Source organism: Bradysia coprophila, unplaced genomic scaffold, assembly GCF_014529535.1.
Source record: "Bradysia coprophila strain Holo2 unplaced genomic scaffold, BU_Bcop_v1 contig_297, whole genome shotgun sequence".
In the NCBI taxonomy this organism is placed as follows: Eukaryota; Metazoa; Arthropoda; class Insecta; order Diptera; family Sciaridae; genus Bradysia; species Bradysia coprophila.
In genome coordinates, this window is record NW_023503555.1 from 7009816 (window position 1) to 7035299 (window position 25484).

The window sequence follows — 25484 nt, forward strand, 5'->3', positions numbered from 1 at the left end:
GTGCTAACATCGATCCCGAAATGATTGCAATTCAGTGGTCCAAAACAATGTGACAGTTACAGACGAGTTGGCATCTGTTATCGACAGCGACGGTAGAAATCAATGATGAGCTCAGATGTTTCCTTATACAGTAAATGTAAGTTAAAACTAATGAAGTAAAAGATTTTTGTATCAATGCGGTGAAAATACGTAGCTCAAGTGAAGTAACAGGTTCAAAATTTTTTTTAATTATACTTCAACGTTTTTGCTGGATTTATAAGGAGTTTTTGAGTTTTGAGGATTTTCGATTGATTTTTTTTTCAACTCGTTTGAGAATTTTCTTTATTTTGGGGGTTTTCTAGTTTTCAAAAAATTTCGAAGGATTTTCATTCGGTTCACAAAGGATTTTCTAGTTCACCCGCCCATTGGTGAAAGCATAAGCTAAATTCTGGAAGATCGACTAATTTGAAAAAGAACCCGCGAAATCGGCCGCATTTCCAGTGGACTTTTTTATATGTGCCAAGAAAGGTGTTGGACCCAAGAAGCAAATCCTGTTTCCCCTGTTGCTGTTGCATAAAAAATATTTTTTGGTCAAAACTTTACTGTGCACGGAACTGTTCTAGTTGAGGAACTGAGGCTCAAATTTACACTTCAAAGGTTCATTTTTTGTCGAGTCACTACCAATGCATGTGTGTGTCACTGCAACGCTGAGACCAGTGGCGATCAAGTGAAACAGTTTTTTGATGTTTTCGTTGCGTTTCGAATGCAGAAGAAACGCTAGAAACTCACCGAAATTGTCAAATTTCTACCCACTTTTTAACCGTTTTTCAACAGAATCCTTCTTAGTTTTTGCCACATAAATCTATTACCAAAATTGGTACATAGACAACTATTTCGATGTACATAGACTGATAAAAACGTTAAACTGAATTACTCCTACCAGCCCTGTTCGGCTAATTCGATTTAAAATCAAAAAATTGTTCCATTTAAAACAAGCGTCTAACATAAAACAACAATTTGCTATAACGTTCTCTGCGTGTAGTTCATATTCAAATTTTCTATTTTCGTCAATTTGTACATACACACGAGAACATCATCAAAAATGGTACAGAGTTTGAGCACTTATGCTGAGATGTTGAAGCAGAAAAAAAAAATATGAAAAATGATTAATAAAGTAAGAAAGAGTACCATCGTTTTGTAAATATATATCCCATGTAATGCAAAGAAAAAAAATAATAAATTTATGTAAAACGGTTGTCACATCTGTTCCCCCCGCATTTGCCATCGAACAGCAATCAAATGTCGGGATGTCGTACGCCGTTACTGTATTTTTCATCATTTCTTAAGTCATTGTGGATTTTTTTTATTATTCGAATGGAACGAAGGGCATGAACTTATATTCGGAAAAAAAGTGCCTACATCTCACACAGCAAATGCTCATCATAATGTAATAAAATTTGCGTAAGGAGTTGAAACAATAAATATGCAAAATTGTGAATTAATGTTCCCGATATTCTGTATCTCGATCCAGTTTTTTTTTTTCAGTTCGTCTTTTCTCATTGTCTTCTGTGGACTGGGGTATAGGAAAATTGGTTTGGCGGTGAGAGGGGGATGTGATGCATCCCGATTTCGGTGGTATGTTTATGCGTACAATTCGCTGTGTATAAGCGAAACAAGTTAAGTGTGTATTATGGTTATTGGATTTTTTCTACTTTGTCAACACAAATAATTTTGAATGGGGGAAGGGCGAAAAAAAAACCGGAAAATGTTTTGACAATATGGAATTGTGGATTTGTAATATTTTTTGTTGATTTTATGGTTAGTGCTTTTGTTGGCTTGATGTGATTTTAAATAAATGAGATTGGTATACATACAGCGAAAGAAAACACATTATTATTGGCATGAGATCAGGGGTAAGCGTAGCGTAATATTAAACGCCTTAAATTAGGCTCGTTCAGTACAAAAATTTTATGGTAAGATCTGTGTGCTCACATATGTTATTGCTCGTATGTACCATACGATTCAGGTATATACAGTCACGGCGGAAAATTGAGTTACCTGTTCAACATGTGATATTGCGTATTTATTACTAATTCGCGGATTTAAGATTTTGTTAGTTATCAATGTAGCGATATAGTTATTTGTTTACCGAGGAGGTAGAATAGGAAATTCCATAAAGATCGATTTTCGCTCGAGTTGGAATTACACCCAGAAAAAGAAAATTCAGACAATACTCGGGGTATGTGTAAAATTTCTCGGAGAGGAGTAATATACTTCACTGACGTATATGATACATGGGCACTGTTTCTTATACTTGAGCCACATTGAAAAGGTAGTTACGTATTTCGATTGTCACATTTAAATATTCACGTGTTACGTATTGTGGTCATGTACGTGGAATGAGAATAACTTACGAGTGGGACAGAAGTTAAATGCTCATTACGTATGTCAAACGTATACAGTGGATGTTGGTCAGGAATATTGAATTGGAACCATTTTTAAATTTCTTAACACGAAGAAGATAAATTACAAAAAAAAAGTATTTTTGTAAATTTGAAAAATTCTCGACAAAATCCTTTCAATTTTTATGAAGTAATCATATCAGAAAGATGTTTAAGTTAAAATTGTCTATATTTGATCCAGGTCTATAACTATCCTGCCATCAAGTCGTAACTAATTCCTCATTCTTTATGAATTTAAAATAAATTATGTTAAAAAAACGTCATATCATTGTTTATGTGCACTGCGTTCTCTACGTAACTTAAACTTAATTCAATAAAATTCATATTTTTAAATCTGAGTCAAAGCGAAATACGTTTCGCACGTATTATATTCGAGCCCGCTGTATAACTACCTTACCACACTTTTTAACAGGGGGCACGAATGATATACACATAGCACGTAGGAAATTTCGCTCAGTGTATCTCCAAGAGGTGAACACAAAGTTTTTTTTGAACGAAACCAATCATTTTTTTAAAACATAAAAAAATGATAGTTCAAGTGAGAAAAGTTCTTTTTTTCCCTCAGGAAAGAAGGTGCGACACTTTTATTGCTAGAAATTCCATTCCACCAAACATCAACAAAACGCAATTTTCTAATGGCCTATTGAGAAGACAAAATAATGTAAATCACGCCGCACATATGAAATACCTATTTGTTCACCCAGGGAAGAAAAGTGCATTTCGAGGGCGTTGTTACATGAGTCACCCGAGAAAATGCAATTTCCACGTTTTTCAGAGGTAAACACAACGTTTTTCACTACAAAGGCTTCCGAAGTTTCAGCGGAGGGAACTATTTTCTCTACTCAACAAAGGTTCCATACGTTCCAGGAAAAGACTTCTACCATTTAGGCTTAGTGTGTTGTAATTAATCTTATTTTCTGGAATCAAAAAGACAATGAGAAAATGATGTTTTGTGTCTGATGAAAGTCCGGGGAAGATATTCTATATTCTTTCCTCTTATTTTGACAGTGGAGAAAATAGTCATTTTCTCCCCGAGCTGTCAAATTTGTTTTTGTTTCCAAAAAGTGTGAAGTTTTATGGCCAGAGCAGAGCAATAACCATTTGATTCATTTCGCAATGCATATACGGTTTGTTGTGTATTCCAATGAAAGGAAATATATTTTCGACCAACTGATGCCATTTCAATTTCATCAGAAATGAGTGGCGCTGCTCATATATTTTTAGATATTACCAGAAAGAGATAACAACTGATAAAGCAGTTGTTATTATGAATTATTTAGAAACAATTTTGATAGGCTGGTATTTGAGTAACGGGTCAAAGATTATAGTAAAATGTTGCATGCTCATGATGAGAATCTCCTCACGAGATTAGAGAATCCTCGCGAGATTAGGTACACCATTAGCGACGAGCTTTGTGTAAAGAATTTATTTAACTTAACTTCTTCGACGTTCCAATTTCACATTAATTCCGTTATGTGTCCGTAAAATTAATTCTGCTATCAAATCGATGTCGCCTCGTTTCTCAACCGACGTTACTTTGTAATTCCGAATGATGGAACTGAGCACTGATTTCTCCTCGTACATTGCGAACTTCTGACCGACGCAGTTCCTCGGACCAGCTGAGAATGGAAGATAAGCGTATGGATGGCGTGACACTGTGTTCTCCGGTAGAAATCTGTCCGGATCGAATTTCTCGGGATCAGGGAAATATCTGGGATCACGATGCAAATAGTAGATGCCGACTGTAATCGTTGTACCCTTGGGTAGAGTATATTCATCTAAATGGACGTCTTCACTCAACAACCTTCCAACCATTGGAACCGGCGGATATAGTCTCATTGTCTCTTTGATAACACGTTCCAAATATTTCATTTCGTTTAAGTCTTCCAGCGTAGCAAGCCTGTCGGATCCATTAAAAATACGATCCAATTCCTCGAAGACTTCCTGCTGAACATCCGGGTAAAGGCCGAGTATATAAAGTGCCCATGAAATTCCTGCTGCAGTAGTGTCATGACCTTCGAACATGAACGTATCAACCTCTTCACGAATGTCCTCATCAGTTAACAAATTTTGTTTTTCGTTTGCGTCAAGAAGCAAATCTAGGAACGCCTGTCGTTTCTTCGGTGTAACTCCCTTCCTTTTATTTTCCTCTCTAGCTGCCTTTCGGTTCGATATCACGTCCTTCGTAAAATGGTGTAGAATATCCAAACATTTCTTAAATTTCTTTCCGCTCGGCGTATTCCGGTAAATTATATCCAGCGATAGATATGGTCGCATGACGCGATGCATGATCAATTCACTGATAGCGTAAACAGCATCCACATATTCGTTCTTGGTCTGCGTCTGGCAATCAATTTCTATGCCCATCGCGGACTCACTAATTATGTCCAGAGCTGCTCTCGTCACGAACGTGTGAATGTTAATCGAATCGCCAGTATCGGCTTGATGACTCAATCGTTCCACTAGAATCTTCGATTTCTCCGCAAATACTTCACAAAAGCTTTCCAAAATGCTGAAGTGAAATGTTGGCGTTATGATTTTTCGATGTTTGTGCCAGTGATCACCGTGGCTAGTTAGTAGTCCCTCACCCAGCCAAACTTTCAAATATTCATAACCGAATGGTTTCTGCATATTCTTACTGGCACTGATGACTTTCTCTATGTACTCCGCCTTCCGCAAATTCACTTCTGGTATGAATCCAATCCATGACCGTGAAATGTATGGAAATGTGGTAAGCAGCTTATGGAACACTTTGAACAGGTCCTTCCTAGCAACACCGAAAATGTGATAAGTTGTACCAACTAGAGGATAAGCCTTTGTTCCAGGTATTTTATCAATCGCTTCGATTACAGCCGCTCGTTTTCTGTACCATTTGATTAATGCTACAGCCGAGTAAATGATAATTAACAGTGAAACTATTAGTGCGATCATGTCGTTAGACGTAGTAAAGAGATACTGAAGACTCTTGTTTCGTTTATGGCAAATCCTCTCTTCTTATACTCACTCGTACTTATCTGATAACGAAAATGGAGATAAGAAATTTATCGACTCGATTCCAAAGGTGTAAATAACACACATCATGTGGTTATATTTTTCGAAATATTTCGTCTTATGAGCGGAAAATATTTGAATTTGCGTCTCATTAACCAGAAATTCCCCAAAGTTTCCAAAAATTGCCAAAAAAAGTCCAATATTTCCCTATAGTGTGTTCATCTTTAAAAAAACACAATTTTAGATTCATCAGAGTTTTCAAAGTTGTCGATGTTCCCAGTCAATCAGGCTCTTTCTAGCCTATGATATTTTTTACTTAGAGCGAATCCCTAAGAAATGCAAATATCTATATTTTCAACCGTTTTTTGGGAGAGCTTGATTCTGGTCGACTTTTTTTTGTGGTATGTACGCTAGTTTCAAAAATACCAACTGTTGGCTCTTTATGTGGAGCTCAATTTTGAGTCATATTTTTTCCTATTCGCGATGTAAATTTTTGAGTTTTTCAAATCGATCCACCCTAATAAGAATAATCACCAGCTAACTGCACACTCAAAGGACTACAAAATCAAGACTCATGAAATCATCTTCCGTTTCATTCCTTTTGTTACTATATCAAAATGATAACATGACGCCAAAAAAAGGCAATTTATAACCTATCCTCATCCACAGCGTGCATTATTCACATAAGTAGAATGATATTGTTATGGCCCCTCTCCTTCGTCAAAAAAAAAACTTCAAAAGAATCGATCTTTGAGAGAACCAACCATACTATGATAAAAAAACGAGCCGTCAGAACAGTCGGAGCGTTTGCTGCGACTGAGCCCCGTACAAACCCGTACATCTATTGCGCACGTGACCCTACTTCGTCCGTCGCCCTACTCTTACCGTAAGTCTATTGCGCCCGTAAACGTCGTAAAATTCTTATGCAATGTGTACGTCTTAAAAATTGCGCATAGCGCAATTACGAAGCCCCGTACGACGTTCCTTTCAAAAGTAACACAAACTACACTTCCCACTGATCAGTGATTTTGGAATTATCATTTTCACCTATTTATATTGATTTTACAAAAATCCAAAATGGCGGCCGACGGCCATTTTGTTAGGAGGTGGAAAGTACAACGGCTGCTTTACATTCGTTAGTACCTTTCAAACAAAAAAAAATTCATGAAATTCGGTCAAAGTTTACTCGAGATATTAACAAAAAACACCACCTTCACTGTACGGCCGAGTAGCCACATATAAGCACACTCCAAGAGACCTAGCTCACGCTCCGGTAAACCGAATTTCATAAACTTTTTTTTCCCTGATTGGTAGGGTCAATACCTATCTAATAAATCAAAATCCATCTAAATCCGTTCAAATTTGACTAACCTACAAGCAAAAACGGATTGCCGCCCTGTACCTAGTTCACACCAAGAGTCTAACTCACGAGTCGGTCATCCAATTTCCATAAACTTTTTTTGTGGATAGGTATTGTAAATACCTTTCATTTGATGTATCACTTACAAGTGTAGCCTTTAAATGGCCAGAGAAATCTTTGGAAAACGTTAAAGCACTTATGGGGCCCCAGCTCTGGAGGGGTCGACCCAAAATCGCCCATCTTCGAACTTAGCCTCACTATTTCAACTACCTTTCAGGGAAAAAAAAAATTTTTGAAATCGGATTTGATTTACTCAAGATATCGACGTGACAGACGGACAGACGGACTGACAAAATTTTTATTGCGGATTCGTTATCTATGAACATAGGCAAACACTTTGCCCTTACCGTCTGCTTCGAATTCCATCAATTACACACGGCATCGTAATCCTATAAGCCCCTTCGTACTTCGTACGGGGCTAAAAACGGCGATGTTGTTCTATGTGTGTGCATTGTGCACTTTACAGGGTCTTAAAAATGTGTTAGGCAAAAATTCAATTTTCTATCAACAGTAGATAATAAATAATTCAATTGATTTTGGACACCCTTAACAAAACAAGTACGAATATACGAACGAAATTGTTGTTGTCTTATTCAAATATTTGTTGAACAGCGTTCATTTTGTTCACACCATCAGTTCAATCGTAATCACTCTAAAATCAAGTTCAAAAATGGATATTAATAAAATGTTAAAGCCAGCCCTAATTGCGGAGCTTAACCGCTTAGGGATTGACTCGAGCGGAACAAGGATTGGCCTTCGTCGAAGGCTCGAAGACCACTTGAGTAAGTTAAACACATTTATTAGAGAAAAACTTCAGTCGATGATAAATTACTTTTTATTCGCACGATGTGTATTGTCACACGCGGTTTGTATACAATACCCACATCTAGTGCATAAAAAAGCATCCATTACCGGGTGACATAACTGTTACATGTGTAACTAATAGTATGTGTAAGGTTCTCAACTGCATTCTACATTGGGCTGTAATGTTTGTACCTTCATTTTGACACAAATTTAGATTTTTAGAATTTAGATGTGTGGCTTTTGAGATAAACACTATTACATAATCTTTTTGCGTCCTAATGATGGACGATAAAGAACATAGGCTGTTTTTACTAATTTAACGCATCTAATTTATAATTTTGTAATTGTAAAAGGTGCACCAGCAATTGCATTAGAACCAGCGCCAGTAATGCCACCATTGTCAGCGTCAGCGCGAGGTACACCGCAAACTGGATCATCGGTTGTCGTGGTAGAATTGGTTTGGAACCGCGATCAGTGGCGGGTTTGTCGGTTTTTGGCGGTTTGTTTAATATTTGCTTTGTGTGTTTTAAATAAAAACCAATTCTATTCTATTGGCTTGTCTCTTTGAACAGAAATTGGAAAAAGTCTTTAGCGACTAGAAGGTTGGCCATTCACATATTTCGATGACTGTGAAGATGCACTGAATAAAGGAACAAGAGTGACATGTATTACATTCAACCCAAAACAGTTGTTAGACCTTTTCAAGTCTGGTGTGACATGGAAACCGAAAACGGTGGATGGACTATTTATCCAAGCAAGATTCGATGGGCTCGATGGATTCGTTGGATTTGAAAGTGTTGACCTGACAAAACGGCTATTCATCTGTTACCGATAACGACGACAAAAATAATGACAATCTCTGGGTAATATGGTTCTTTATATATAGTAAAATGCATGCTAAAAAATTGAAGTACAAGATTTGAAATCAACCGATTAAAAATACTTTGATCAATGTAAGTAATTGACCCAATAATAATACTGGTCATATGTTTGCCGTCTGTAACAGGTTAACATTGGTAATAATTTGATTCGCCACATAACCGAATATAACGACCATGAATTGAGTTGACTGGTCACAAAGATAACGAGTTCGCTTCAGTCAAATATTCACCTTTTCACATTGGCAGTGAGGATGAGAAATACAAACTTATCATTGACACGTCAACAGGAGACACCATTGAATATAAACCATTTCCGCATTCAACATCCTATTACAGTTTAAAAAGCGTTGAAATGAAAGTCAGAAAAATGTGACAGTAAAGGACTTACATGAAAGTTTTAAATAAAATTTAATTGCATTTAAACAACATTTTTTGTGTCATCGGACTGATAACAGTATCGGTCGATGCATATGTACTGGAGTCTTCTTCAGTTTGAAACCTGAAATCTTGGAGACCGTTTTTAAAAATTGAGAAGAGTGTTTGAGGCTCAAACTTTGAGCAAAGACGTTTATCTACCGGAGTTCAGCAACTGTGTTGTGCACAAAATTTGAGTCTAATTGCCAGAGTTTCCTGGTGTAATTTTCATGATTTCCCTAAAGTTCACGAAGATTCATAAAATCCCCAAAAGTTCTAAAAAAAACAAAGTTAACAAGAATTACAAATCCCCAGAATTCCCAAATTGAGTCCCCAATCTTAGGGTACTGACTACTCAAAGTTATGTTAGATATCTGATTATTTCCAGCTCCTGCAAAAAATGTCGTCCCAAAGTCTGTTAACCACTGGAAACAATTCGAATCCATTAAATTCTATTCCATATGATCGGAACATCGACTGTTGCCTGACTATATGGGTCATTAGTAGTCATTCTTGAGTCAGATATGTGATAGACATAGATTCCCTGTCGAATTGATTAACCAAGACGTCCAACACATCGGAAAGACGTTGCGGTTACTTACGGCCATAATATTCTCCGTTGAATGCTAGCACGTTGAATGATTGCCATTTTAATTTTACTTAACCAAAAACAGATAATTGTTTTTCCATCCCCATTTCAAATCCCCGGCTAAAGTTCAATTGCCTGAAGACAAATACACAAAAGTGCCAAACGTATTACGAAACCATTAAATCATTTTAACTGAGCAAATTAATTTACTGGCTTCAAATCTAGAAAATGTCTAGCGCGCGTTCATCAAACAACTGAAAAAGGTCGTTGTGACTTGTCACTCCTCTCTTTTCTGATGTATCCAAATCCATCCACAATTTAAATTGAAACACGTGAATTTCGGTATACACGCAGCTCAGTGCAAAAGATCATGCGAAAGTGGAGAAAGAGTTTATTTGTATTTAATGTGTGAGTGTTTTTGTATTTAACTGGCATCCATAACCCAAGAAGTAAGTCACTCTGTACTGGAATGGGAATGATGAGATTAGTAGCCTTAAGGCAATGTCATTTAAATGTACAAATCATGAACTTTATCTCGGGAGACTTAACTCTACAAACATAAGAACTTTTGATAAATTTTCGTCTTTAACACCCTTGCATTTTGTTTTAAATACGAAACAGGAAGGGTGGTAAAGGGGAAAAAGTTTAGTTTTTGAATTTGGTTTTCTTTAATGATGTTTCGTATAAATGTAGGTTTCAGCTAGACCTGCAAATCGTTTCTTTTTCTCCTTTTTATCAATTTCGTCAAATTATATTGTTACTCCCACACGCACTTTAGGGACGTTAGGTAGTGGACTCAAAATTATTTATTGTAGATTCGGATAGAGAACCTTCTGAAACGTGGACAAAGTCAAGCCTCTCAAAAGAAATTGTTCGCAAAATTCTTAGCTATTAAGGAATGAAGAATCGAAATCTTCGCATTTCTTTAACTTTCCAATTGTGTGTTGTACATGACAGATCGCTCAAGAGCGATTACAGAATTCTTCGAGAGGAACAAACTTGCTAAAAGAAGTGAGATCCTAGCTCCTCATCCTAAACGTTTTTTCCCTTCTGGATTTTGAGATGAGATTATTCAAGTGATAGTAGATTGGTTCCTACAATTCCATCAATCCCCATGGCGGCCTGCCATCTTCCCAGTTCTAGAACTTTAGGTTTTTGAGAGATTTCAGATTCTTTTGGGTTCCTTTCTGGACTTTGGGGATTATTGAGGTGGTAGTGTGTTGGTTCCTACAATTCCATCAGTACACATGGTCTACCATCTTCCAAGTTCAGTATTTTGAGCGATTTGTTGGGTTCACTTCTAGATTTTTCGGTTTAGTGAAGACATTTTGTAAGTTAAGACAGAAAAGGACTTGCGTTGCGTCAGCTTCACCCCCGATCCTACTAAAAACCGATGCTTTTCGCATAATTTTCAGCTGAGTGCTTTCGTTTGATTTCGTAACATGGCTCTTGTAGTAGTTGATCATTTACGGGAAACGAGTGTGAATTCAAATGTGAGTAAAATTAATTATTGCTGCCTAACAAGGAGTACTCCTACAATAAGTAGCAATTTAAAACTTCATCAGTATGTTCTTCAATTACATTTTTTACAGACGTACCTGTAATTGACAAAGTGATTAAATTATCATGGAGTTAATGGTTTTATGTGTATATGCTAGATATGTATGTATAGTAAACGTTTGGCTTTACTTTTATCTTGCCACATAGATAGATCTTATAATAAAGCTGTTGAAAGATTTGAATTATTCTTTAGTTGTGGAGAAGTTGCGGGTTGTTGTTTGAAAGTATCAAGTCAAAAGGCATTCGAAGGCATTATCAGAAGCTTGTGAAGTTACTTCTATATGGTTCCAGGACTAAATTCAATCCATTAACCAATGGGAAAGCGCCATTTCGCAGAAATAGTAGATACAAATCTTCGAATCTGCTACTTTATCTAATAAAATCATTTTTATCTGTGAAATCTTGTACTTCCTTTGTTTTAACATACTTTGATATTAAAAGACAGCATTAGGCAGGCTTCACTTATTTTTGTTGGCGCTGTCGTTAACAGATGAAAAATAATTTTTTTTAGATTTGACACTGCCACTTTTTTTAAACAATTTTCGGCGAACCATTCAATACAATTGAATTACGAATTTAATAAAAATAGACCCAATGCTTCACCAACATCATCATCATCTACATCATCGCCACGATCTTAAATGAAACAAAATTGTTTCCGTTTAGCATTCAAATTATAACACACAATGCCCGCCCAGCGAAAAGTCTCTGATGCTATTCAGTAAGAGTTCCAACTTTAATTAAGTTATGAACGGTTCATCTTTACAATGTTATTCATAAACAATAATTTGCTTCACGAAAACCACCCAAATCCAACAATACGAGATACATTATTGTGTGGTGGCTACACATTTCTTTTCAATGTTGGCGCGATTTCCCAAATATAGATTTCCACTTACTCAAACCACCTTTGTCGTCGCTCGCCATTCCTTCGCCCTCCCCTAATTTTAATCGGGTAAACAGTCAGCCAACTTTTAACAGAAACGCGTGTATTATTCAGGATATTTGCGAATGTACAAATAGCTAAATGAGGGGATGCACACCACCAGCAATATATATACAATACACACACCGAAAATTGGATACAATAAACAATAAATGGCTATTGAAGTGCTTGAAAAACGAATAATTATTTTATTAATTAAAATTTTTTGATGAAAAGAAAATGTTTTAAGTTTCGCCGATGTACATGCGAAAGCGGTGTGGAGGTTTGTAATTATGATAAGAAAATCATCTTCTTAAAGAAAGAGAGCGCATGATGCTAAAAGGTTATTTTGTAATGAGAAATTCATTGGGTGTGGGCTATAATAGGCGTTCGTTCGTTTGAATTTAATTTCATAGAAAAATAATGATAAAGAACATGGAAACCATTTGAACAGAGAAATTATAATAAGATGAAAATTGTTTAAATAGAAAATTTTATTAATTACTGGTATGTCTTATGTTCACTCTCCCTTCTCGTTCAGCTACATTTACCAATTGAAACCACATCTCTTGGAGACGTTGAACAATATTTATTTTTTTACTTTTATCTTTAGACAATTCTACTCAAATAATGAATTTGACTACAAGCATTGCCATTTCAATTAAATCTATTACTTCTTTCGATTGTAAAACATTTTAAAGAGATTGATGAAAAATCCTTTACTTCATTTCTTCTAACATGCACGTTGAGATTAGAGATGAGCGGGCCGCCCGAAATACATCGGCCCGACCCGACCCGGCCCGATCGGGTTCGGGTCCGGGTTTTGAAAATTCATTCGGGCCGGGTCGGGTCGGGCTTTGAAAACAAAAATTCGGGCCGGCCCGACTTAGAAATACAAATTTAAAGTAAGCCAATAAAAGCCTATAAAGCATGAAACACTAACTTATTTTATTATTTTACTTCGCGTATAAGATTATTGCAAAGCTTTTATGCGTAGAAAATGATTTTTCATTAAATTTCTTATAGTAAAAAAAAGTCGGGTAACGTGGGGCCGATGATTTTTTCGGGTCGGGTTGGGTCGGGCCGCGAAGAGAAAAGTCTCGGGTCGGGTCGGGCTCGGGTTCAAAAAATTGGATCGGGCCGGGTCGGGTATTGAAAAAACGTCGGCCAGCTCATCTCTAGTTGAGATATAAGAGAACATTTCAGTCAGATAGTGTCTTATTTAAGTAGTCGCTATCGATAACAGATGAATAGACGTCCGTAAAAGGTTTAAATGTCTAAAGAAAGCATTGCCGTCCGTGAAAGTCATTTGACTAAATCTATATTCTTAAGAAAACCATTTCAAAATTGGAATAAATTGTAACGTTCATCAGTGTCTTCACGTTTTATATCTCCTTCTTTAATAAAAGTTTAAACTTGCAGTTCAGGGCGGCGTCTAAAATGCTTTTTGTCGAGTCCAAGTATCTACTGTGTCTGCTGTGACTGACCGGGCATTGTCACTAAAATGTTCAGTTTGAAGTCAAGACATTGTCCTCCATAAAAAAATATATATTTAAAGGGGTGCACAATGCCATTCACAATGTCATTTTCAAAGAAGCAATCTAAATCTAACAGGTGTTACAGCATAGCATGGTACACTCAAAGATCATTTTCTTCATTTGATTTAATCTGTTCTTCCAATGGTTTGTGCCAGAGGATTTATTTGACGAAAATTTTGAGCTACTGACCACCGGACTTAAGACACTTTAATTCTATTTACATGATTGTCAACTTCACTAAAGGGACAGATTATAAAATCATTTTACTCGCTGCAATACTAATTAATGGTTGTTTATTTTGACTTGTATGGCCTTCGAATCGACCTACAAATGTAGGTTACTTCATTTGTTCTAATTTAATTTCACAAAATTCAAATCTTTTACTTCATTTTGTTTACATGCTAGATATGATTGTATAGTCAGAGTTTGTCATTTATTCCTAAAGTCGTTGTCCATAACAGATGACAGCCGTCAATAACTGGTTAATGTAGATTGTAGATATTGGTGAACCCTTTCCGTTTTATCCCACCATTCCAATATACATGACCATGAAATACACCACTCTATACATTGACAATTGACATGAATTGAATTGTAAAGTTTACAAGATAGCTCAATTAGAATTATCACCACGATACAGTGATGATTCTGGATTTGGGTCCCATTCGTGCGCTAATTTTTCATTTCAAAGTACATGTCCAGTAGCACACATTTACATAGGGTGCGAGCTGTAATCGCTGTACATAGAATGAAGTTCTTCTTCTTGAAAATAATTCCCACCAGACAGCAGTAGTGGAAAATGTGTGTAGTCCAGGCACAGGTTGAACGCATTCAGCGAAAAACGTAAAACATCGTACGGCTGAGCAATAAAAAAATGTAATCATAGAAAAGGGGCCTAGTCATCTATTGATGACAGCAAAAATAAACGTTGGCTGAAGTTCTCAAACGAAAGAAGTAGCAGATTCAATTGCTATTGTCGTTAGTTAGAGGTTGAGGATCGTTCCATAATTATTATGTTTACTCCTTGAGTGATGTAAAAAGTGAGTTTTTCAAGAAATTATTTCAATTTAAACCCCTGCTTCAGATATGAATCGACCTGCAAAAAAAAAGTTTCTCCGAAGACTCTCCCGGGAATGGTTTAATTAATTGGTGAGTAATTGGTAAAAGGAACATATCCCGAAACATTGTCAAGTTCCCAAATTAAACTAAAGTAACGACGTAATTGCGAATGGTAAATGTTTGAGGAAACATCTCATATATTCGTCTGTTCGAAGGTGAAGTCCTAAATGTGCCAAACTTTTGCATATATCTGGAGAATATTAAGACACAAGACATGGAATAGATATTAAAACATCGCATTGTCCCTCAAACCAACAATGGAAGTGTACGTATATTAATTGATGGGCAATGAAACGTCTTTAATAACCGTGTTTGTGCTGCTGCTTTGTATCCATATATACCGAAATGTGTGTAATGCTTCGTTGTCATGAATTTTTCTTGTTACGGCTCGTGTATGCGTACGTTTAGTCATATGTTAAAATATATTTTGGGATAGGTGTACGTACACCATGTATTATTGATTCGGAAATATTATAAATTTGATTTGATAAGGGTTGAAAACGTATTTCAGTGCGGGGGGCGAGGCATCTTATCCTGCTTCTTATTATGCCCATTACATTTATACATCATACTGTTGATAGATGCGTAGATATGAATATGATATTACGCTACATGTGGAATGAGACGAAGATTTTCTACGGCCAACAATATTGTGTCTTGGAGAAAGCATATTAAGTTAAATTAAATAAAAGGGTTTGCTATTACATCCGTTGTAAATATGGAATATTATGAAAGTTTTAGTGTAATGCGACCCTTCAAGTTGTGGAAGAAATAACTGAGGGCTATTTATGACAAGTTTTACTCCTTCTCGGTATACATAATCAATTTTAATTACGTTCAATCGGGGAAATTGTTCGTCCGACACATTTGAATTAAATAGAAAAAAAATCGACCGTTCCATATATAACAGTTTTGCCGATCGTTGGTGAAACCAAAGCTGTGTACGTGTACGGTTGGGGACATGGCCTATTTTCAGGAAATTTTGTTCGACTGAATTTTCAAGAATTTCGGGAAATTTGGATAGCTTTCAGAAGTTTGAATAATTTGAATTTAAATTTCCGAAATGCTTGACAATTCTTCATAATTCTAGAAAATTTTAGAACTTCGACAGTTTTCAAGAATTTTAGAGCTAGTGACCTGTTTTCAGGAGTTTAGGTAACGTTGAGCTTCGCTGCACTGATTTTTTTTAAAAACAATTTCGAAAATTTTTAGGAAAATCAAAAATTGAAACCAGTCGATGATTCGGTTTTCTTCCGTTTCAGTACATTTTTTAACCATTTTCCTAACAATAGGTTTCTCAACATAAAACTGTTGCGTACGGCGCACAATGCGTCATTCCAGCGATATCAGATATTTTGTAAGTAAGATAAAGGACTTGCGTCACATTTACCCTTTAACGGTTTTTTGACTGATATAGTGATATAACCACTTTTGTAAGTGAGTCATGTTAACAACATCATAAAACCTTATGGAAATCAAAAAGTTCTAGAGAAATCAATCTGAGTCCCAAAATCTAGAGACTAATCTTGTAACACCTCGCTTGGATTCTACTGCTGTGAACGGCATAGTGAACGGACGTGTTTATACGTCGCTCTCTGAAAGTGTTTCTTTTGTGCTTCTTTGCGCAAATAGATTTGTGATTTGTCTAATTTTGTGCTGCTTTTTGATGCTTTCGATGTTTATTGGCTAATTATGTGTGGTCAAATAGTGAAATAATTTAAAATTTATTGACAAAATCAAAATCGTTTGCTTGTGAACCACTTTTTCTTTGATCAATATGTACGGCTTGTACAATTCTATTGTTCTCTTTTGTTAACGGACATGTGCTAATGAACAGCGATGATTTTGTTTGGATTTACAATGAAATTTCTGGTACAATTGTTGTACAATCGTTCGAAAGAACTCTTCGCCGTATGGCTCTATGTCGGGACTCTTAATGAACCTGATTCTAATGATCCACGGATCTCTTGCCTGATGGCTCATGATATTATTGAATGTGTAAACTATCTAATTGTTATTTACAGCTGTAGCGGGACTTCTTTTGAGCAAAACTAAGTTAAAATTCATATTGAACAGTGAATTTGTTTTGTAAGGAAAATTTCCATTGGAAATGCAGAATGATATTTTTATCGGTACAAACGGTTTGTACAAGACTTTTTGTTCTTTTTCATATTCAGACATGTGCTTCAGTGATTGTAATGCTCGATGATATCGTTGCCTTAAAAATTTCACTGTTGTTTCTGTCACTTTCATCATTAAATAGATGAAGTAATGTGTTGACAAAAACATACTCAGGCAGAGCCTGAGGAAATAGATCTTTGCAATCGGAGGACATTCCGAGCTGCACCGTTAGTTTGGGATAGTCCCATACAACAGCGAATGTCTAACCCAACCCCAAAGCCAGTACAATGGGCCCAAACGGAGGCACCCGTGCGTGCTCTACGCTAGTAGAGCGGCTTACTTTAATAATAATAAAATTAAAAAAAAACACCTCACTTAGATCGAAATTAACCCAAATCCATCGAAAAAAACAGGCCGAAGTTAGGAAGTGCCAGAGGAATCAGCTGTCATCTACTATACTATACTATTATGATCCCCGATAATTCCCCGATATGGGCTTTTTCCAACTTTTGAAAATTCCCTAATTTTTTCCCTTATTAGCCTATAACCAAAATTTCAGTAAAATCTATAGAAACGTTTAGGAGTTGCTGGATCCTGGAACTAACTAACTAACGTAGGCGATTTCAATTATCTGAAAAAACGAAATTTTACATTTTTATGAAAGAACCATGATTTCTAAATTCAATTTCTTGGCCAATTTTGAAGCTGCAATAACGTGTGATAGCTCGTTGAACTCGTATGGATTCCAGATATCCTAGTTTCGGGCTCATTGGATCAAAGGGAAAAAGTCAAAAAGTTGCTGTATATATGCTCCGCCGTCCCCAAATTTTTTTTGTAGAACATTTTTGGTAGTGGACGCCCGCTTACTAACGTACGGCCATGATTCTTAAAAATTCTCGACATTTCCGGAATTTTAGAATTTTAAGCATTTTTCGAGAATTTTAGAAAACTTATTGAATTGTTGCAATTTCGATAATTTTGTGAATTTTCGAGAACTTTCAGAAATATTTAGAATTTTAATTCTCGAAAATTCTTGAATTTTGGAACTTTGAGCATTTTCAAGAATCTCAGGAATTTTGGTAATTTTCAGGAGTTTCAAAGATTTCGAGCCTTTTTACCAATCAAGAAACAAATTCATGAAAATATGCTCTAGGTTGGGGAGGTCAAGGGGATGTAGAGTAGATACGCAGGTGACACACTACATTTTTGTTGATAATATGAAGGATTTTCTTTTCGGCATCTATTTTTTTGTCAGCAAATTTATTCTTTTAGTAGCAAAATTATTTATTTCATCAGCAAATTTATTCTTTTTTTCTGCAAATTTATTTTTTTTAGCAGCAAATTTAATCTTTTTTATCAGCAAATTTAGTGTTTTGTATCAGCAAAATTAGTCTTATTTTCAGCAAACTTATTAGTACTCGAACAGCATCTTTATTGCTTTCTGAGCAGCAATATTACTGACTTTAAGCAGCAAAAATAATTCTTTTGCAGCAAATCCCTGGCGGCAAATTTATTACTTTGTAGTCAGCAAATTTATTGTTTTGTAATATGCACTTTTAATGCCTTCGAACAGCAAAATTAATACCTCGAAGTTATTGCTTTTTGTCAGCAAATTTATTAGTGTTTCAATTGCAAATTTATTTTTTTATAAGTAGGAAAATTACTATCTTCAATCAGCATATGTCCCGCAGTAGGACATATAAAATTATATCACTAACACCACTAACACGAAAACGTCAACTCAACAAGCGACGAAAAGTAGAACTTTCCGTTGCCTTTATTGCGAAAAACGTTGTACACAACTCGGTGATAGATCTTTTAGGCACACGATGTGTATTGTCACGCTCGACCTGCGGTATCGAGTGACAATCTACACACCTAGTGCCTAAAAAAGCATTTTCCCTCGATTTGAATGGGGCTTCGTAATTTCGCTATGCGTAATTTCTAGGATGCACACCTTTCATAATAATTTCACTTTAACTAAGTTTACGGATCGCTCAGCGTGTTAAAACGCTCTTTATGGGCAATGAATTACACAGACTAATTATTAGACGATGCGAGAGAAAAAAAATTAACTCCTAAGTTACCGACACCGTTCCGGCGCCCGGCTCGCATTGCGGCCCTCCGCTTCGCTCCGGGGCAATGGGCCGGATCGCTCGGCGTGTTAAAACGCTTTTTAAGTGCAATGAAAATTGGTATCCATTTCGTAAAAAGAAATGAATTGTCCGTGTAGTGTCAATAACTATTTACGTTGACGTAAGACGTGAAATAGTAATTTCTGCAGCTAGTTGCGAAAAGTGGTAGTTTGTGTCACTAGATGTAATGTTATCAAACGTGCGAAGCGAGCGAAGCATGTGACAAAAACTACCACTTTCACAACGTGTTGCATACAACGTTTTCTGCAACCAGCTGCGAAAAATGAACTTTTGAAAATTGTTACACTGCGATTATATATCTCAATAGCCGAATGGTTAGAGGTGTTGCTCGATAAGCATTGGGTTTTGGTGTCCATTTCACCACTAGTGACGAAAAGAATATATGAAAATCCATTTCACCAAAAATAGATAAAAAATAGCTAAAATAAACAATTAATTTTGCTTATGACAAGAAATAAATCTGCTGACAAAAGTAGAATGAATTTGCTGTTGCAAATCAATAGAATTGCTGTTAAAAAATAGCTAAAATAAACAATTAATTTTGCTGATGACGAATAAATAAATTTGTTGACAAAAGTATTAACTTTGCTGATAGAAATAAATAAATTTGCTGCTAAAAAATAGCTAAAAAAATATTTAATTTTGCAGATTGCAAAAAAATAAATGTGCTGACAAAATAAGATTAAATTTGCTGCTTCAAAAAAATAAATTTGCAGACGAAGAATTAAATTTGGTCACAATAGCAATAAATTTGCTGAACTAAAAGAATAAATTTGCTGATAAAAAAAATAATTTTGCTGCAAAAAAAGAATAATTTTGCTGACAAAAAAAGATTTCCCTTTTCTTTTCTAACAACTTTACCTCTCGTCATGATTATCATCTCCGTGATGATGTGGTGAACTTTTCCTTGACTGTTCACTTTGGGTGAAACGTCTGGATTTTCGACTCTTTTCCAACTCTTTCTTCTGCATGTCCTATTTCTTTCTGGATGCATCTCTTTCGAAACTCTCTTTCCCCATGTGCAACATGGTTCCCCCCTCGACTTTCGCATTTGCATCCGCAAATAATATGCCATCAATATGCAAAACCGATGAACAATTACACTCATGAAACAAAGTTTTATGGAGTCAATCAAAATGAAAATGACAACCCCTTCCGACGATGCCAATTACACGTAGCTAGAAATTATTATTATGCCGAAAGTACTCTCAATCTACGATATGCGATGTCGTTGCTTTGATGTTTGAATTGTAAAACAAATCACAAAACTCTTTGAATGATGATGATGAGAGTAAGCAAGATATGAAGCGCGTACACCAAAAGATTGTTACTGTGCAATCGAAGAACTTGGAACACGATAAACTCGCACATGTTTCACTATCATAATTTCAAATCGGTGACACTAATTGCGTAAGAATCATCGAACATTTGATAATTTCGTAGCTAAATTGAGGAACAGAGAAAATGTTGGAAATTGATTTCATCACAGGCACACTCCATCCTGTGGAGACATTTGAAGTGGTTCGTTTGTGTTGTATTCGTCTATATCCACAAAAGGAACAGGTAGATGTGCAAGAAAATGCTTGAGAGATTGTCATAGTTAAGTTAGACTTAACACTTTATCCGCAGACAGAAGGATTAACTTGGACTAATTGAAATTTGCAAAGTTTGATACCTCTTAATGCAGGTCTGCATATTGATAACAAATCAGTGAATCACGATTCCTTTTTTGGTTTTCTATTAAACATTTTGTGCAGACGATTCGATTCCCGATTCGAGATTAAACATGTCGTCGTTCCAACTTCACATTGATTCCGTTATGCGTTCGCAAAATCAATTCGGCCATTAAGTCGATCTCGTCAGTTGCCTCAACAGAAATTATTTTGTAATTCCTGATGATCGAACTGAGCACGGATTTCTCTTCAAACATTGCAAACTTCTGACCGACACAGTTTCTCGGACCAGCTGAGAACGGCAGATAGGCGTATGGATGTCGCGAAATCTATCCGGATCGAATTTCTCTGGATCAGGGAAGAATCTTGGATCACGATGTAGGAAATAAATGGCAATCGTGATCATGGTTCCTTTGGGTATGGTATATTGATCCAACTGGACGTCTTCGCTTAATATTCTACCAACGAACGGTACCGATGGGTAAAGTCTCATAGTTTCTTTGATGACACGTTCCAAATATTTCATTTCGCTTAAGTCATCGAGTGTAGCTGGTTGGTCCGATCCCTTAAAAATGTGGTCCAGTTCGTCGAAGACCGCTTGCTGTATGTCCGGATATAGACCGAGTACGTAGAGTGTCCACGAAATTCCTGCTGCAGTGGTGTCGTGACCTTCAAAAAAAATCAAATTATTTATCGAGGCAGTTCAAACCACGCTGGTGTTTCGCTGTACCTTCGAACATGAACGTGTCAACCTCTTCACGAATATCGTCATCGGTTAACAAATTTTGATTTTCATTGGCGTCGAGCAGCAAATCTAGGAACGCCTGTCTTTTCATCGATGTAACTCCCTTCCGTTTATTTTCCTCTCTAGCTGCCTTGCGGTTCGATATCACGTCCTTCGTAAAATGGTGTAGAATATCCAAACATTTCTTGAATTTCTTTCCGCTCGACGTATTCCGGTAGATTATATCAGGTGCTAGATATGGGCGCAGAATACGATGCATGATCAATTCAGTGATTTCGTAGACTGCATCCACATATTCATTTTGATGTTGTGTCTGGCAATCAATTTCTATTCCCATCGCCGACTCACTGATTATATCCAGAGCCGCTCTCGTCACAAACGTGTGAATATTAATCGGAACGTCAGTGTCAGCGTGATGACTCAACCGTTCCACTAAAATCTTAGATTTCTCCGCAAATACTTCACAAAAGCTTTCCAAGATGCTGAAGTGAAATGTTGGCGTTATGATTTTGCGGTATTTGTGCCACTTATCGCCGGTGCTGGTCAGTAATCCCTCACCCAACCAAAGTTTTATGTAATTGTAAGAAAACGGTTTATCTAAATTCTTTCGCGAATTAATCACAGCCTCTGCATATTCTGCCTTCATTAATGTTACTTCTGGTATTAGTCCCATCCAAGATCTGACAATGTACGGATCGATTTTGACTTTAAACACTTTAAACATATCCTTCCTATCTACTCCAAAAAATTCGTAAGCTGTGCCAATCAAAGGATAAGCTTTAGGTCCAGGTATTTTATCAATCAATTGGACAAGAGCCGCACGTTTTCGGTACCATTTTGTTAATGGTATTATGACCGAATAAATAACAACCAACAGCGCAACTATTACTGCAATCATGTCTCTAAAACTCGTAATGAACAACTGAATTCGAAAATTTTTATGACAATTTTCGGTAGTTCAAATTGAGCGTCAATCTCTGATAACGTAAGATAAGAATTGCGTAAGAGAATTTGAAGCTACTTTACCGGACTTGTCTTTAAGAGAGATCTCCGCACTTAGTCAAATCAATCAATTGAAAATTTAAAAGGGTCTGAGAGTTCATCATTCTGTTAAACAGTTTTCAAAATGAACCTTTCATAAATATCTAGTCATCTGTTATCAACAACCACTACAAGAATTAGTGATAAGCTCTATTGTTGCTTTACATAGCAAAATCTATGATAAAACTAAAGAAGTAACACGGAACAGTAACGCTTGGGGGTCGATAAGAAAAATCCCTGATGATGACTGCGTGGCAGTCGAAACCCGGTTGGAAGTAGATAGATGTTAAGTGCAATTTAAATAAAAAAGTTTGTTTTCTCGTTGCCTTAAAAAAAAGTTTCTTAATAACGCTTGTCGTTTGAGGTGAACTGCAGTTGTTCACGTCCCATGCCGAATCGGAATAACTTGACGAAAAAGACGTAATCACACACAACTGTGATTCCAGAGACACTTTGACCACCTATCTGTAAAGCGTAAATTTGTAACTTAAGAATGAGAATAAAGAGAGAAAGGCGTTGCGTTTGAATCCTTTAATAAAGCCAAGTGTAGAGCTAAGATTAGCTGCGCTCCAAGGCACCGTTTTGGCCCGTTTTTTGACCCACACCAGAATACCTTACCACACCAACCACCGACCGGATCGGTGCACTTTCATTTTCTTACATTCGAGTGGGTTACCGTTCCACACAGACGTTACTTTGACGAACGGAGATGTGTTCCACATTCAGGGTACCAAGACGATAGGTCTTGCACAATGTCACCATCCGTGTACACTGTACATTACCTGTACGTAGTGTTATGTGATAAATTTCATGTGATATTTTATTCTACCTTTCGAATTGATAGTATTCTTACGGTGATAAAGGTTTTGTTAGACCCGTACGAAGTACTGGGGTCTTATAGGTTTACGCATACGTTTGTAACACGTCGAATTGGACTCCCTGAGTAAGGGGAAACCTATTGTGGTTGTCTAGAGATGCCAAATCCGCGAAAAAAAAGGGTCCGTCTGTCCGTCTGTCTGTCTGCACGATAACTTGAGTAAAACGCATCCGATTTTGAAAATTCTTTTTTTTCCCGTTTGGTAATGTCAAAAGACAGGCTAAGTTCGAAGATGAGTGATTTTGGATCGACCCCTCCCGAGCTGTGGCCCAATAAATGCTTTACGGTTTTTCGAAGATATCTCCGGACATTTAAACGTTAAACTTGTAAGTGATACGTCAAATAAAAGGTATTTACAATACCGATCGACAAAAAAAAGTTTATGGCAATCGGATGACCGACTCGTGAGTTAGACCCTTGGTGTGGAACAGGCACAGGGCGGCAAGCAGTTTTTGCTTGTAGGTCGGCCACATTTGAACATATTTCGTTCGTTTTAGCTTTATTAGATAGGTATTGACCGTACTAATCAGGGAAAAAAAAGTTTATGAAATTATGTTCTCCGGAGCGTGAGTTAGGTCTCTTGGAGTGAGCTCTTATCTGGCTACTCGGAAGTACAGTGAACGTGGTGTATTTTGACAATATCTCGAGTAAATTTTGACCGAATTTCATGAATTTTTTTTTGTTTGAAAGGTATTAACGAATGTAAAGCGTCGGTACTATTTCCGGTCTCCTAACAAAATGGCTGCCGGCGGCCATATTGGATTTTAGTAAAATAGAAATATCTTGGGAAAAATGATACTCTGTTAACATGGAAATAATTTGTTATGTGTGTGGGGTTTCAGGGATTCCATATACGGACATCTATATATACCTATATACAGCTATATTGAGCTATATACAGGCATATAGAGCTATATAATAGCATATATTTATCTGTGAAATGTTTATTTATAGTGAAATATAGTTAAATATAGCGGTATATAGCTGTTTAAATAGGAATTTATGAAATTTGTCTTCGTACGGGGCTGTCTATATTGCCTCCGGCAATTTAGTTGTATATGATAACAAGGCAAAGAGTGGATAATGTAAGTGATTTTAAAGGAAGAATAGTTTTTCAGCAGAGCAGAAAATGAAGTAAGAGAAATGAAGAGTTTCACATTAAAGGCTTTTGATACGAATAGGTGTTTCGTACGGGTCGGCGTTAGCTATGTTTAAGATTTTGATAGACGCGAAAAAAATTGATTTCTGCGCAATAATTATTATGGAAAGATATTTAAAATAAATGATTTAAAAAAAACTATGTTTTCAACATTAGAAGATAACCACAGATAACTTGCGAGATTAGTAGTTCGAAGACCAAAGAGATAATTTGGTTAGAAATTGATTACAAATTTGCTGTGTCCACAGCAGTCAATAGATTATCATCTAAATGGCACTAAAGATATCAAAATCTATTTAAACTTCTCAGCAGTTGCTGTCTTTATCGATTTTCTGTCCTATGCACCAGTGTAGATTCACTAGACATGACGTCGTCTTTGGATTTGACATTAATTATGTCTCGTTTTCTCAATAGACGTTATTTTGGTCCCCGCAGTGGTATACCAACAAACTCAACTTATATGAAAAATTCTGACTACTGCGTCGAGTAGGCCACTTATTTTAAATCTGTTCTTGTACCTGTTTTGGCTAGCGCTGGTTGGGCTGGCTAACCTGTTACAGACGGCAAGCCAATAACCAGTATGATTATCGGGTCTATTATACTTCCTTCGATGAAAGTATTTTTAATCTGTTGATATCAGATCTTGTACTTCAATGTTTTTAGCATGCATTTTACTATATAAAGATCCATATTACCCAGAGCTTGTCATTATTTTTGTCGTCATTATCGATAACAGATGAATAGCCGTATGTGACGTTTTGACGTCGTACACTGCGAATCGGTATATAATGGAAAACGCAACATATCCATCTGCTCGTGCTTTGAACTTATGTAAGTCTAAACGTTACCCTCTGTTTTCTGTTACAAGATCATTTTTTTTAATCCCAAATATCTCCCATCCCCAATTCACTTTTCAAAATGTTCCATCAATTATTTTACTCATTCTCATCAAATAATCTATAATTTCGAAAGATAATACTTAAATAATGTTACTTCTCATTGCTCACTTTTTTTGTTAACACACCAAGAG

At 36.4% G+C, this 25484-nt stretch overlaps 1 pseudogene; it reads right to left on the bottom strand.

Annotated features, from left to right (window-relative positions):
- Window positions 1-3852: 3852 nt before the first annotated feature.
- LOC119078632 lies at window positions 3853-22054 on the bottom strand (annotated as a pseudogene).
- Between the last annotated feature and the right edge of the window lie 3430 nt (window positions 22055-25484).